Here is a 15,306-nt window from a genome sequence, read left to right as displayed (position 1 = left end):
AGCCACCACACCCCTACTTCAGTATACACCACTCCCCAGCCGAAGCTCCAATACTCTGGCCACTTGATGCAAAGAGCCGACTCATTGGAAAAGACCTTGATGCTGGGAAAGATTGAGGGCAAGAGGAGAAGGGGCAGGCAGAGGGTGAGATGGCTCACGACTCAATGGCCATGAGTCTGGGCAAACTCCAGGAGATAGTGAAGGACAGGGAGACCTGGTATGCTGCAGTCCATGGGATCGCAGAGTCGGACATGACTTAATGACTGAAAAACAACAACAACTTCTGTTTGCATATCCCACTACTGGCTTTTCTAACTTAGGATTTTCACAAGATTCTAAACTCCACTCTCTCTCCTAGTTCTGGTCTCCCTGCTAGCTTCAAATGAGAAGTTCCATTCACACAGATTGGAACAACCCACCCAGTCTCCCCGCAAAGAGGTGGTAGAATTCACATAGGAAGAAACTTACCTTCAACACTATTCATTGTCATATGAGATAAAAATTTATATAATGGCTTACTTAGATTCAATTTTGCTGGGACAACCGAAGAAATGATTCTTTTCTTCTGTGAGACTATTAACCCATTTAACCAGCCTCACATGATACCAGTAATGTGACATATTCTTGCATGTCTCTTAAAAGGAAGGCATATTCCATGGTGTGGTATTTTATGCTTCAAGGTGCAATAGTTAAGATGCTCCATAGATACATGAGTTTGCAACCCCTGAGATAGTGGGAAGATTCCGAGCATCCTATGAAAGACCTGAGGAGGATGCAGCTTATCCCTTCAGCTGCTGTGCTCTTTCCCAATCTTTCAAACTCACTTTACCCCTATTTCTTTCAAAGCTTGCAAACAGCCTTCCCATTTTCCCAGAGAAAAGTACTCGGATAATGTGTAACTTTACATAGTATCCTTTGCATGTGCAGAGCAGAGAGTCTAGAAAAGACTTCAGCGGAAAGCAATGGGTCTTTAATGACAACATTCTAGGCACTGTGAGGCATACTCTTGGCCACAAGCCTTTACATCACTAGTCTACCTATTCATAAGACAGGTCATGGGCATATTCTCTGGATTAAAGCTTGAGAGGCGTCTCCACAAGAGATTATTTTTGTCTTAACATGGACATAGTAATAGTGAAACATACTGGCTAGTGAGCCTTTAGTGTTGAAAACTACTCATTAAATTTATTGGTTCTTTGATGTCCAATTCATAGCAAACTCTCACGGTTATTTTGCCAAAGGAAGTCAAAGTTATCAAGTTGTGTTTTTTAATGGGGATTGATACACTTTTATGAAAGGGACTTTGCGGAATTTTAAAAGAACATTCGTTTCCCTTCTTCCTAAGTACAGTAACCTTGCCATGGCCCCTTGAGGCTGCTCAACACCAGTGTGAATTTGCTGCTCCCTCATGAATTTTACAACCCATCCAACAAAGCATTCTGACTTTTTCACCTAAATATCAAAAACTTTCAGTTAGCCAAGAGAAGAAAACATCATTATCTAAAGCCTTTCTCACACTCGGTTCTATGGAAACCACTGACCATATATAGGAAAAATAGCAAGCAGCCGAGACTTAGATGGGAGCATTCATCTTTCCTTTGTGATAAAAAGTTCGGCTGCTGACTCGGGACCTCACTCCACGCTTCATTGGCAGAAATGCTCTCTTTCTGCTTGAAAGCGTGGACACTTCAGAAGTGCCTCCCCTTGCAGGATGAGTAAAAACAATATCATTTTCCCTGATAGCTGCGGAATTGAAGTGAAGGATTATTTATTTAAACTTTTGAAGCATGAAGCCAAATGCAGCCAGTACGTACCGCGTCTGTCTTAGAAACCATAAGTCAGGGGGAGAGTTTACGAAGCATTCGATCAGTGGGCTGGTTCCCACTTTCTCTTGTAAACCACACAGACTGCAAGGTCGAAGCGCCAGTCTCTAAACTCCTATTAAAGAAGCAATAGTTTTCAGCTCCTTGTTTCCTACGACGACAGCACAATCCCATTACCCCTTCTTTCCTCACAAAAAAATATGTTTCCAATTATTCCATGGTTGATGGTTGATGAAAAGCTCTTTTATTACTTGCTAACAGCCATTCTTATGACTAAGAGCAGTGGGTCTGAGAGCCTTGGCTGTCCCTCCTTCCATCCTGCTGCTGGCCCCAGGTAACCCGTCAGATCAGCATCTGACAACTGCTGTGAGTTTCTCACAGTCCTTACAACCTGGCTACCTGCAGTCAGACCTCCTGCAGATCACCTCCACTGCTGCTTGAGCCCACGTTCAAGTTGTTAAGACAGAGGTGGAAAGTGAAGTTTAATAACTACCTTGTTAACTAGTGCTTTTACTTTCTTTCATCTTAGCATGAGTCCTTCACCAGACCCCTGAGGCCCTCCAAGGTAGCAGTTGCCAAACTTTTTGGCACCAGGGACCAGTTTCATGGAAGACTGCTTTTCCATGGGAGTGGGGGGTTGGTTTTGGGGTGATTCAAGCACATTACATTTATTGTGGACTCTGTTTGGATTATTATTACATCAGCTCCATCTCAGATCATCAGGCATTATTAGATCCCAGAGGGTGGAGATCCCTGCTCTAAGGCACAACTTTTCTGCTTTCTGCTTTGTTTTTACAATATCATTAGTCATACCTGAGAGTGAAAGAGTTTATCAGATTGTTCCTGAGAACAGGGGGAGAGGAGCATAGGAAGCCTTGACCAGAGCAGAAGGTCAGGGACACGAAGGAGAACAAAGCAGGGAACAAGCCTGGGAAAGACAGAGCGACTCCTCCAGCCTGACCAAACAGACCTGGGGATAAGTGAGGCAGACTGGCCTTTGAAAGATCCACAGAGACACCTACTGGGTGCAGACCAGACAGGTGACCCTGAGGTTCTTGAGGGACAGCATTGCCCTGACCCTGGAAGGGATCTAAGAACAATAGTCTTTTCCAGACAAGACTTTGAGGCCCAAGGTGCAGACAAGAGCAGAAAAGCAGAAAAACTCCAAAGTATATTGCCCAAGTAAGTGTTAGTCATACAGTTGTGCCCAACTCTTTGCAACCCCATGGACTGTAGCCTACCAGGCTCCTCTGTCCATGGAATTCTCCAGGCAAGAATACTGGTGTGGGTAGCCACTTCCTTCTCCAGAGGATCTTCCCAACCCTAGGACTGAACCAGGTCTCCTGCATTGCAGGCAGATTTTTACTGTCTGAGCCGCTGCTGCTAAGTCGCTTCAGTCATGTCCGACTCTGTGTGCTAGACAGCAGTCCACCAGGCTCCCCCGTCCCTGGGATTCTCCAGGCAAGAACACTGGAGTGGGTTGCCATTTCCTTCTCCAATGCATGAAAGTGAAAGGTGAAAGTAAAGTCGCTCAGTCATGCCCAACTCTTCGCGACCCCATGGACTGCAGCCTACCAGGCTCCTCCGCCCATGGGATTTTCCAGGCAAGAGTACTGGAGTGGGGTTCCATTGCCTTCTCCAGTCTGAGCCACTAGGGAAGCCCATATATTGCCCAAGTACCTCTCATTTTAGGGTAAGTGTTTACATTGGTTTTCTATTGTTGCTTTTAATTTATGTTTTTATGTGTGTGTGCTCAGTTGTGTCTGACTCTTTGTGATCCCATGGATTGTAGCCCACCAGGCTTCTCTGTCCTAAATTGCCACAAATTTAAAGGCTTAACACACAGAAATTTATTCTCTTACAATTCTGGAAGACATAAGTCCAAAATAAGTTTTGTGGGGTTAAAATCAGTGTCGGCAGGGCCAATTCTTTCTGGAGGCTCCATTAGAGAGTCTGTTAGCTGCCTCTTCCAGCTTTTGATGGCTGCTGGCATTACGGGGCTTAGGTTCGCATCACTTCCGTCTCTGCTTCTCTTGCCGCATCACCTCCTCTTCTGCCTCCCTCTTTTAAGGACATTTGGGATTACATTTAGGGCCCACTTGATGAAAGTGAAAGAGGAGAGTGAAAAAGAGGAAAGTGAAATGTTGGCTTAAAGCTCAACATTCAGAAAACGAAGATCATGGCATCTGGTCCCATCACTTCATGGGAAATAGATGGGGAAACAGTGGAAACAGTGTCAGACTTTATTTTGGGGGGCTCCAAAATCACTGCAGATGGTGATTGCAGCCATGAAGTTAAAAGATGCTTACTCCTTGGAAGGAAAGTTAAGACCAACCTAGACAGCATATTCAAAAGCAGAGACATTACTTTGCCAACAAAGGTCTGTCTAGTCAGGGCTATGGTTTTTCCTGTGGTCATGTATGGATGCAAGAGTTGGACTGTGAAGAAAGCTGAGCGCCAAAGAATTGATGCTTTTGGACTGTGGTGTTGGAGAAGACTCTTGAGAGTCCCTTGGTCTGCAGGGAGATCCAACCAGTCCATTCTGAAGGAGATCAGTCCTGGGTATTCTTTGGAAGGACTGATGCTAAAGCTGAAACTCCAATACTTTGGCCACTTCATGCGAAGAGCTGACTCATTGGAAAAGACTCTGATGCTGGGAAGGATTGTGGGCAGGAGAAGGGGACGACAGAGGGTGAGATGGCTGGATGGCATCACCGACTTGATGGACATGAGTTTGAGTGAACTCCGGGAGTTGGTGATGGACAGGAAGGCCTGGTGTGCTGCAATTCATTGGGCAGCAGAGTCAGACACGACTGAGCGACTGAACTGAACTGAACTGAACTAGGTAATCTAGGATAAGTTCTGCATCTCAAGATCTTTAATAATCACAGTTTCTTTTGCATATCAGGTAATATCTTCGGGTGGGGCAGTAATGCACATTCAGCCTGTCATAGGCACCAAGTGTGAATTAATTATATTATTACTTCCTTCTAGATAGTATGCTTTCTCACAGTGCTTTGTCTAAGTAGTAATCCTCTATGGGGGAAAAATATTCTTGTGAGCCCCTCTAAGTGACTGGTGCTCTAAATATTGAAAAGTTTTGGCATTCGGATCTAGAATTTTTAAAATTCAAACAAGTCCTAGGACCTCTAGTCTTCAGACTGTGGTTTCTTAATACCATTTCCCTCTAAATGACCCATAACCCCTTGGATAAATAGCTGATTCCAGGTTTAAGGTAGGAAGTCTACAATATGATCCTGAAACATCTCTCTGTGAAAGTTAGAAAGTCTTTAAAGGCTCCTGAGGGCTCTTAAAAGCAGTCAAGAGACAACTTGCAAAAGAGCCCACTGGCCAATAATAATAATGGCTTGAAATACATAAAGTGTATCTAAGTCCATGAGTTTGAAATGCTTCCTTGACAGTTTTAAAGGATGGTGGGGCATCAACTTATTATTTTAAAATGTGATAAATAAAGAGAAAGACTCAAACAAATATTTGTCCTTCTTTTTTTTTTCATATGAACTATATCCCAGGGTAATCAAAGAGTTGATCAGAGGAATTTTCTCTTTACAGAATTATTTCAGCTGATAAACATTGAAGGAATTAGAAAAATCAAAATAATCCCTAATGAATCAGTGAACTGTGCAACCCCTAATGAATTAATGAATCTAGGCAATGATGATCCATGGCTGCTAATATCACAAAAATGAAATAACCAGATTTACATACCTGTTGATAGAAGTACACATCTATAAACCACTACTTCTAAAACATCCTGTTAAGATGAAACTAATCAGAACTTTAGAGTTTAATAATAACCAAGTCACAGGAAATACAGGGAAAAATGGAACATGCTAAAAAATACTTGCTTAGACCCAATTTATAAAATCCACAAGCAAGATACCCTTCAGAACCAAAATCACAAGGGAAAAAAAAAAAAAAAGACATGCAGGGGGACCTGTAAATTAAAAGAGATTTAATTGACATAACAATCAGTCACAAGGTATAGAATCTAATTGCACCTTTACTCAAGCAAACTACAAAAATCTAACAAAACAATCAGGGAAACTTGAATTTGTCTAGATAGGTGGTGATGTTAAAGAAGTGTGGTTAATTCTTAAGGTGTGGTAAGTTTAAAAAAGGAGTTTTTATCATTTAGAGCTACAATGGTGTGGTGTTTGGATAGTTAGAATTTGCTTTGTATTAGTCTGAAATGGAGTATGGACGAGTGGATGAAACAAGATTGGCCACAACAACTAACTTTTGAAACTGGATGAGAAGCCATTACACTATTCTCTCCATTTTTGCCTATGTTTGAATTTTTCATATTTGTCTTTTGGTTTTAAGGTAAAAGCTTGCTTTTGCTCTTGGCTTATACCTAACAACAACAACAATAGCAATACTGCTAAACACAGATTATTCAGGGTGTTTTATTTTAAGCTAAACGCAGTGAAAGGTCTTTAGCTACAGTATATTAGTAGTCTAAAATTCCCCATGGACTTGTTAGTAAGGAACAGAAGTTTCAAGTTCAGGCACTGGGGCACTGGCTAGCTATTTTGTGCACCTTGTATTCTACATGAAATTTACTTGAATGTCCCACTGTGTTTTGTTATATATTAGGGCTAGACAGAAGACTTAAACATGCTATAAATCCTACTAAGTTCATAGATTGCTCTTATTAACTGTTCTCAAATATCTTGATAATATTTGAGGCAGTAAATCTCAGATTGGTTCCTGTCCTATTGTACCCTGGCATTGGAGAGAAAATTACAATGAAATTCAGCCCATCTCCTAATGCAGACTTTTCTAGGAAGAAAAGCTATATGTATACTAAGTCGCTTCAGTCGTGTCTGACTGTGACCCTATGGACCATAACCCACCAAGTTCCTCTGTCCATGGGATTCTCCAAGAAAGAATACTGGAGTGGGTTGCCATGCCCTCCTCCAGGGGATCTTCCTGACCCAGGGATCGAACCTGGGTCTCCAGCATTGCAGGCAGACACTTTTACTGTCTGAGCCACCAGGGAAGCCCTATTAGGCTGTAAGGATGTTTCAACTAAAGAATTAGCTCTCTCTCAGTAGCAACATCCTTGTCTTAACTAATGAGACTCAATACTTTGGAGTTATTATTGATGCGTCCCGTGTGCTCTTTGAAGTAAATATTTCTGAGTGTTGCTGCACGCCTATGTGCCAGGCACTGTGCTTGGCACTGAGGATACAGAGGAAACACAACACAATCTTGTCCACAAGGAAATCAGCCTGGTGGACAGGAGAGGTGCATGAATGAAAATATCTAGCAAATTCTCTGATGGAAGTTCCTAAGTTCTCCAGTTTTTGTATGTTCCCTCTCCCTCTGATTCTCCATGGACATTGCCTGCACTACCATCTTGTGAGTCTACAGATGGTATGATCCCTTTCCAACAGACTAGCACTCAGTGCTTAAGAGCAGACTTGAGTCTCCACTAATTCCCAGATATCTTTGCTATCTTTGAGGTGTTTAACTTCTCTGTGCCTCTGTTTCCTCATCTATAAACTGAGGATAATAAGGTTGTTGCTGGAATTAAAGGAATTAATATCTGTGGAGGTCTCAGGATAGTATGTACCTGATGTATTAAGGATCTTATCCATGCAAGTGTCTTAAGGGTCTTACTCATTTCTTCAGGCTGCTATGTTCCCATAAGTCTATGGCACTTCTAGCTGTTATAGTTGCTTCCTTTAATTCTGCAAGTCACTGCTGATGAATACTCTAGTGTTTACTAAAGCATCGCTAGAACCTAGAGTTCCTTAATGACACTCCTTTTCAGGAAGTCACTTACAGGACATCTCTTTGCTCAGGCCTCAGCCTACTACTGTTGGCTTACAAGAGTCAGCTCATAAACCTTAAGACAGAAGTTCTCAATGCTTGTCCTCAGGCTTTACCCAAGACAAGCATCCGCAAATCTCTCCATTGTCCCTGAAAGCAAAAGCCCTGTTTAAATAATAATTTTTACAGAAACACTCCTTGACTGTAGCCAAACTGTCTTTTATGTTGCTATGAAAAAAACAATTTAGCAACTAATCCTGAACTGCTCTATCCCAAAGCAGGATTTGCTTTTTTTTTTTTTTCAATAACTCAAAAGGCACATTATAAGTTGCTTTTGTTACAAATAAAAGAGCCATCCTCCCTTAAAGAAGAATTCTAAAGTCACTGCTAAAATAACTGACATTAGTTACATTAATTTCATTTAGTTTAAAGTTATTTGGGGGCTCCTGCTACATATGTATAAAATATTATAAGCACAGAGAATAAATCCTGCATGAAAATCCAAGAAGGCATCCCAGAAGCATGACATATAAGCTTTACATCATCTTTATTTCAATATTCTCCCCAAATATCTATTAGGGATAATGACTGTAGAGACTCAGAAGAAATATGACAAAACATAAGCAACAAGTATCTCAGGGTGAAGGACTTTTGGTAATTATTTCCTTCTTTATATTTTGGGTACTTCCTGACCTGCTGCGAGGCTTCCTAGGTGCTGCCAGTGGTAAAGAATCCGCCTGCCAATACAAGAGAGGCAAGAGACAAGGATTCGACCCCTGAGTCAGGAAAATCCCCTGGAGAAGGAAATGGCAACCCACTCCAGTATTCTTGCCCAGAAAATCTCATGGACAGAGGAGCCTGGTGGGCTATAACTTGGCTCAATGCACATATTACATTTAGAATAAGAGGACAAAATGGTATTTTAAAATATCTCATATCCAATTTTTTTCTTTCCATGCTCACTTCCCCACTTTCTCCATGTTCCATCACTTTTATCCTGACACCTCCCTGCTTGATACCGACCAGTAAACTCCTGTTATTCTTCCCCTGGAGCCTTAATAACTCTGCCTGACTTTCAAGCATCTTCATAATTCATCTTACCCCACCTATCAAACCATACTTTCACTACATACTCTCAGCGCCTAAGGACAATTATCCTAAATTTCAAGGAAAGTAGCTGCCTTTTCCTAGTTTTGGAGGGCTCTCAGGAAAACACCTAACAATGGCTGCTTTGGGGGGTAGCTGGTAAGAGGCAGAGCTAAATACAAAGATGCTGATATCCTGCACTTCCTTCTAGGAATTGCCATTATCTATCTACAAAAGAATGATTGTTACTATTAATAGCTGCATTTCATTGGTGAGGTTAAATAATTTGCCACACACCATACAGCTCAAAGAAATCAGAGCCTAGATTAGGACCCAGATCAACTGGATGCTAAAGCCATAATCTTCCCATTTTAGCAGACTCTTGGCAAGGGAAATAGTCATATTTTATATTCACTATAAGTTGCATTCATTGATAGATCAACACTGAAATTAAAAAATGGTAACTAAACTAATTCACTTCCATAGCTCTTTTAGCTTACGCCTCATAATTCAGTACAATTTATACTATAATGTGGGCTTCCTGGGTGGCACTAGTGGTAAAGAACCCACCTGCCAATGCATAAAAAATGTAAGAAACGTGGGTTCAATCCCTGAGTTGGGAAGATTCCTTGGAGGCAGTCCACTCCAGTATTCTTACTTGGAGGATCCCATGGACAGAGGAGCCTGGTACGCTATGGTTCATAGGGTCACAAAGAGCTGGACACAACTGAAGCGACTTAGTATCCATGCATATACTATAGTGTATTTTTACCAACTGCTTCTTGTGTGTAAATCTTGTCCTCTTTGTCAGGTTATTGGTTTAATAAGGTAATGACCACATGCTAAGCACATACTTAGAACTATCTATAGCACATTCTGAGTATGCACCAAAAACTCACATAAGAAGAATTCCATTTCAGTTGAATGCTTGCTTTATCAAAGTAGTATCTTAAAGGTATAATTCCTAACCAAAAACCTTGAGTAAAAGGATAATTAAACAATTCAGAGAAGTTAATATATCCCTTATTAAGCTTAATTCTTATATCATTCTTTATCAATATCCTCAAAACATCATGGATTCTGCCTCTCTTACAAAACTACACACCTTATCATGTCTATAAAAGAAAATACAGATGGACAAAAAACTGTCAGTGTAATATATTTGTGAACAGCATGTGCTAGCAGGAGATAGAAAGGTATAATTCAAAGGAGGAGATTTACGTTCACGAAGGAGCCTAGAGAAACAATTTCATATGCCAAGAATCTGTTTTTATCCCAAACATACCTGAGAATGGAAAACCACTAGGAAGATGGACCCAAGATATTTCCATAATGAGGCTTGTGTTTGTTACCAAGTAACTCATAATTTTTAAAATGTCATAATTTGTTTGCATTGCTTTTAGAAAGATGCAACCGATTATGAAATGCAATTTTCTACCTGGTGAAAGTGTTCCCCTAGTTTTTCTGACCATTCTGCCTCATAAGAGAGAGGGGACTAATGGCGATTTTGTTATTTATCAAATCACCGTCTTCATTAGAGTAAATTCATGACTTTCTTTTCTCAGAGGAAGTCTCTCTTGACTCCTTCCATCTCTGCCCTCCTCCAGCATTTTCCTTTTGCATTGGATCATATTTTCACATACTTGTTCTCATTTCCTAGAGGTACCAACACTCTCCAGTTAGACTATAAACTCCCCAGGGTTGGTTTAGTTTATTTTCTATAAAACCCCTTTAGCTCTTTGTACAGCAGAGAGCCAAAATAGGCATTTAATAAATTAAAGTATTATTGGATTTTATTTCAGGAACTCAGAAATGGGGTCGTCCCTCTGCTTCGCTCGTTGATTCTTTGGGCCGCTCTGAAACCACATTCCCAAACACAGCACAGCTGAAATAACAATAGCACCAGCTTGCATTTTTACAGTACCATCTACTTTTCAAAGCGTTTTTATATCTCTTATCTCATTTATTTCTCACCAGAATCCTGCGAGGTAAGTAGAACAGATATGCCTCGTCTCACTTGATAGATGGTAAAATAGAGGAAGGGAAAGGTTAAGTGACTTGCCCGGTCTCTCACCACTCTGGTCCATCTGCCAGAATTATCTTCCTAAAAATAAATATAAACATGACATTCCCCCGCATAGAACCATCAACAGGACTCCGGCTGTCTACAGGCTAAAGCGCAAGCTGCTTAGCAGGGCACGCAAGTCCCTTCACATCCTGGCCCCATGCTCCTCACCAACTTCATCTTCCGCTGCTTCAGCCCAGCACTGCACCCTCCCCCAGCCATCACATCAGCAATTCTCAAGGCTGTGTGCCTTTGGACACGCGGGTTCCTCTGCCCGGACTGCCCTTTGGGGTTTAAATCTCTCATTACCACCTTCCAGCCTGAGAAATTCCCGTTCAGGCCCCTCTATGTAGGTCAAATGAAACCTTTACATTCTTGCTCCTAGATTCCCCTCTGCTGGGTTGGGGGCTTCCCTGGTGGCTTAGACAGTAAGAATTGGCCTGCAGTGCAGGAGATCTGGGTTCGATCCCTGGGTTTGGAAGATCCCTTGGAGGAGGGACCGGCTACCCACTCCAGGGTTCTTGCCAGGAGAATTCCATGGACAGAGGAGACTGGTGGGTTACAGTCCATGGGGTCACAAAGAGTCGGACACGACTGAGCAACTAATACCTCCACTTTACACTGCTGGGAGAGCTGGCCACTCCTTTACCAACCAGCCCCTGCCAGTTGCTCCCCCTTACCCTGATCAATATTTTTCTCTTTTTTTTCTGTGGAACTTATTACCTTCCGACATAATATATGATTTGCTTATTTATTAACTCTTCCCATCTGTCTCTCTCTGATGGAATGTAAAGCCCCCCAAGGGCATGGACCTTTGCTGGTTTGGTTCACTGCTGTGTCTCAGCCCAGAATGGAGTCTGATACATAATCAATGCACAGGAAATTCAGAAAGCATTAATTAAGCAAATGCGATTCTGGCACTGAGACTACAGAGATGAGATACAGTCCCTCCGGTCTAGGGGAGGGGGCGGGAACTAAAGCGCGGTGATGGGAGCAGCATGCCGCTTGCACAGATAGTCGTCTGTGCTGGCGGAGATGAGAGCACAGATAAGGAGCAGCCAGTGAGGCGGGGCCCGGCTGAGTGTAGATGGAAACAGCAGACAGGAAAGGCTCAGTCTTCATCCAGAGGGCAATATGTAAAGAGAGCCTTGACAGCAGCCTTGAGTCACAAGTTCACTGAGTTCAGACAGAGGTGGGGAGAATCTTTGCATCTGAGAAATTACAAGGAATTTTTATAGCTTAATCTTAGGGTATATATAGGGATGGAATATAAGGCCAGAGAAGTAAAATCTGTTTATATCCATACAGAAGATGGAAATGGAGCTCCTGAGTATAAAGGAGCATGGCTGTAATTGGGTTGTTTTTACCTCCAAAACAACTATGCTTCAGAACACCCTTTCCCTGTCATGAAAAACTACCAGAAATAATTAATTCTGATGTTAATAGTTTAGAGAGGAAAACAGTCTGGAGTCAGGGCATTAGACCTTGATCTCCTGAGACTTTAGAAGAAAATCCTAGAGAATCTATCTTGAAATATTAATCCTGCTCATTCATGGAGCTTCTGGATCAGCAGAAATTTGATATGTTTCCCTTCATTAAGCTCTTTATTTTGTCCTTTTATAGTTTGAAAAGAACTTTCATAGCTACAGATATATCTAGTTAGAGATGGATTGTGGTACTTGGCTTCATTTCAAGAGACTATTATTTTTATTCTTTGAGCAGTTCAATGTTGTTAAGTCATCTGATGAGTATCAAGCACTGCGCTAGGCTCCAAAGGCTAGTTAGGAACCCAGGGCAATGACTGTTGAGGCTCACAGACTATTGGGATAGACAGACATATGAATACAGTGTAATGTTGCAGGGATCGAATATAGATGTACTCACAGGAGACAAAAGGCAGACAAAGAAGGGAGTGATTCATTCCTCCACGGAGACGGAAAGAGGGAAGTGTGCATACCACATGAGGTTTCTCAGGAGACATGATGCTTGATCAGAGTCTTGAAAGTTAGTGTGTGGTCACCAGTGGACAGTGAACTTTCAAGGTGAAGCGGGAAGCACAAGCACAGGCTTGAGGCTATGAAACAGGCTGGTGAGTAAGAAAGTACAAATAGCTCAACCTGACTGGACCTGGGGTATGCATGTGGGCATGCTCTGTGTGTGTGTCTGTGTGTGTCTGTGTGTCTGTGTGTATGTGTGTGTGTGTGTGTGTGTAGGCTCTCAGGTACATAGCCCTTTATATGCTATGGTAAGGGTTGGGATTTAATCCAATCAGCCATTGTGATTTAAAGAGCACTTGTCTCAGACTGCTTTAGAAGGTCCTCATTAAAATTCCTTGGTGATCCTGTGGTTAGGACCTTTTACTCTGTCAGGATCTGGGGACCTTCCCCGGTCGGTGAACTAAGATCCGGCAGGCTGTGTGTTGCAGAAAAAATTAAAAAAAAGAAAGAAAAAATTGCAGATCCCTTGGCAGGAATGAATTCAGAATCGCAAGAAGAATGGTGAGTGAGCTCAGAAAGATCAACCATCTGCAACGCTCTCTAGGTGATTTCTAAGTTTGAGGACTTCCATTATAGGCAATGGGGAACCATTCAAAGTTTTAAATAGGGGACGACAATTAGATTTGCTTTTACAAAGACTTTTATTTATTTTTTAATTTAAATTTTATTTTTTTACTTTACAGTACTGTATTAGTTTTGCCATACATTGACATGAATCCACCACAGGTGTACATGAGTTCCCAACCCTGAACCCCCCTCCCACCACCCTCCCCATATCATCTCTCTGGGTCATCCCAGTACACCAGCCCCAAGCATCCTGTATCCTGTATCGAACCTAGACTAGCGATTCGTTTCTTACATGATAGTATACATGTTTCAATGCCATTCTCCCAAATCATCCCACCCTCTCCCTCTCCCAGAGTCCAAAAGTCTGTTCTTTACATCTGTGTCTCTTTTGCTGTCTCGCATATAGGGTTATCATTACCATCTTTCTAAATTCCATATATATGTGTTAGTATACTGTATTGGTGTTTTTCTCTCTAGCTTACTTCACTCTGTATAATCAGTTCCAGTTTCATCCACCTCATTAGAACTGATTCAAATGTATTCTTTTTAATGGCTGAGTAATACTCCATAGTGTATATGTACCACAGCTTTCTTATCCATTCGTCTGCTGATGGACATCTAGGTTGCTTCCATGTCCTGGCTATTATGAACAGTGCTGCGATGAACATTGGGGTACATGTGTCTCTTTCAATTCTGGTTTCCTTGGTGTGTATGCCCAGCAGTGGGATAAATTTCTCGTCTATATTTTACTGTAAAAGCTCCCAGTATTTAAATAGTGGTTATATTAAGAAGGTTCTTGATTACAAAGAACAGAAGCAGATTCTGGATGATAAAGCAGAAAATACATTTATTAAAAAGACGTTTAACATAGTAAAGCCACTGTAGAAATTATTTGGCAAACATATGTATACCTTGTGTTCCAACAAGCTCATCCCTAGACACACACCTAACTGAAAAGTATGTTCCCCAAAAGACATATAATAGGATATTTACAGGAGCACTATGAATCTTACAAGAGATGGAAACATCCCAAATGCCTATTCACAATAGAAAGGATAATATAGGGTAATACATTTACACTATGGAATACTGTGTACAGTGAGAAGGAACCATTTACCGCTACATGCAGCAAATGGATACGTCTCACAAACATAGTTGAGCAAAAGAAGTCAGAAACCAAAGAGTTCATATTATGTGATTCTATTTATAATTAACACAAAGAGGCAAAACTAATCCACGCTATTTGAAATCTGAATAGTATTTACCACTATTGTGTTGTGATTGTTAGGAATGTTGTGATTGGAGGGGCACACAATAGGGTATTTTGAGGTTCTCATTTTACTCTCTCTTAATTTGGTTCTGGTATTTTTGTATGTGAAGATTTATTGAGCGATACACTTATGACATGTGCAGAAGTGTCCCTAGCATGTTTATTTTTAAACACCTACTCAACTACATGACAAAATCATTTTCAATGATAGTTATGAAATAAAACTATATAACTGGGACCATAAAAAATGTAGACAGTGAAATCATTTTTTAGTTAAATTTTATGAACATGTATATACCTATATACACACATATATATACCTATATACACACATACATATGTATATAAGTTTTTAAATAATTAACAATCTAAAAAGAATAAATTCTGATTTTAAAGATATCATTCAAATTCAGGAACATATATTATGTATGAAGTAAAATTGACACTTACCATACAAAATATTTCATCTTTCAGTTTTCTCTCTGTTTCACTGTTTTATATATTGAACACAGATAAAAACTTCAAGCACTCATATAGATTGATATACTTGAAGTGATTCAAGTTCTATTTCTTTGTCTTTAAAACCACTGTACCAAAGCATATTATCTATCTCTATCCATAATGAAGATGCTATTTCTTTCCCCACCTGCCTCTTCTCTACATTATTTTTTTTAAAAACAAAACAGCTCTGTTGAT

The sequence above is a fragment of the Capra hircus genome, chromosome 15 (assembly GCF_001704415.2).
Source record: "Capra hircus breed San Clemente chromosome 15, ASM170441v1, whole genome shotgun sequence".
Classification (NCBI taxonomy): domain Eukaryota; kingdom Metazoa; phylum Chordata; class Mammalia; order Artiodactyla; family Bovidae; genus Capra; species Capra hircus.
The sequence above is the reverse complement of the archived record's forward strand: the minus strand, read 5'-3'. Positions refer to the sequence as shown.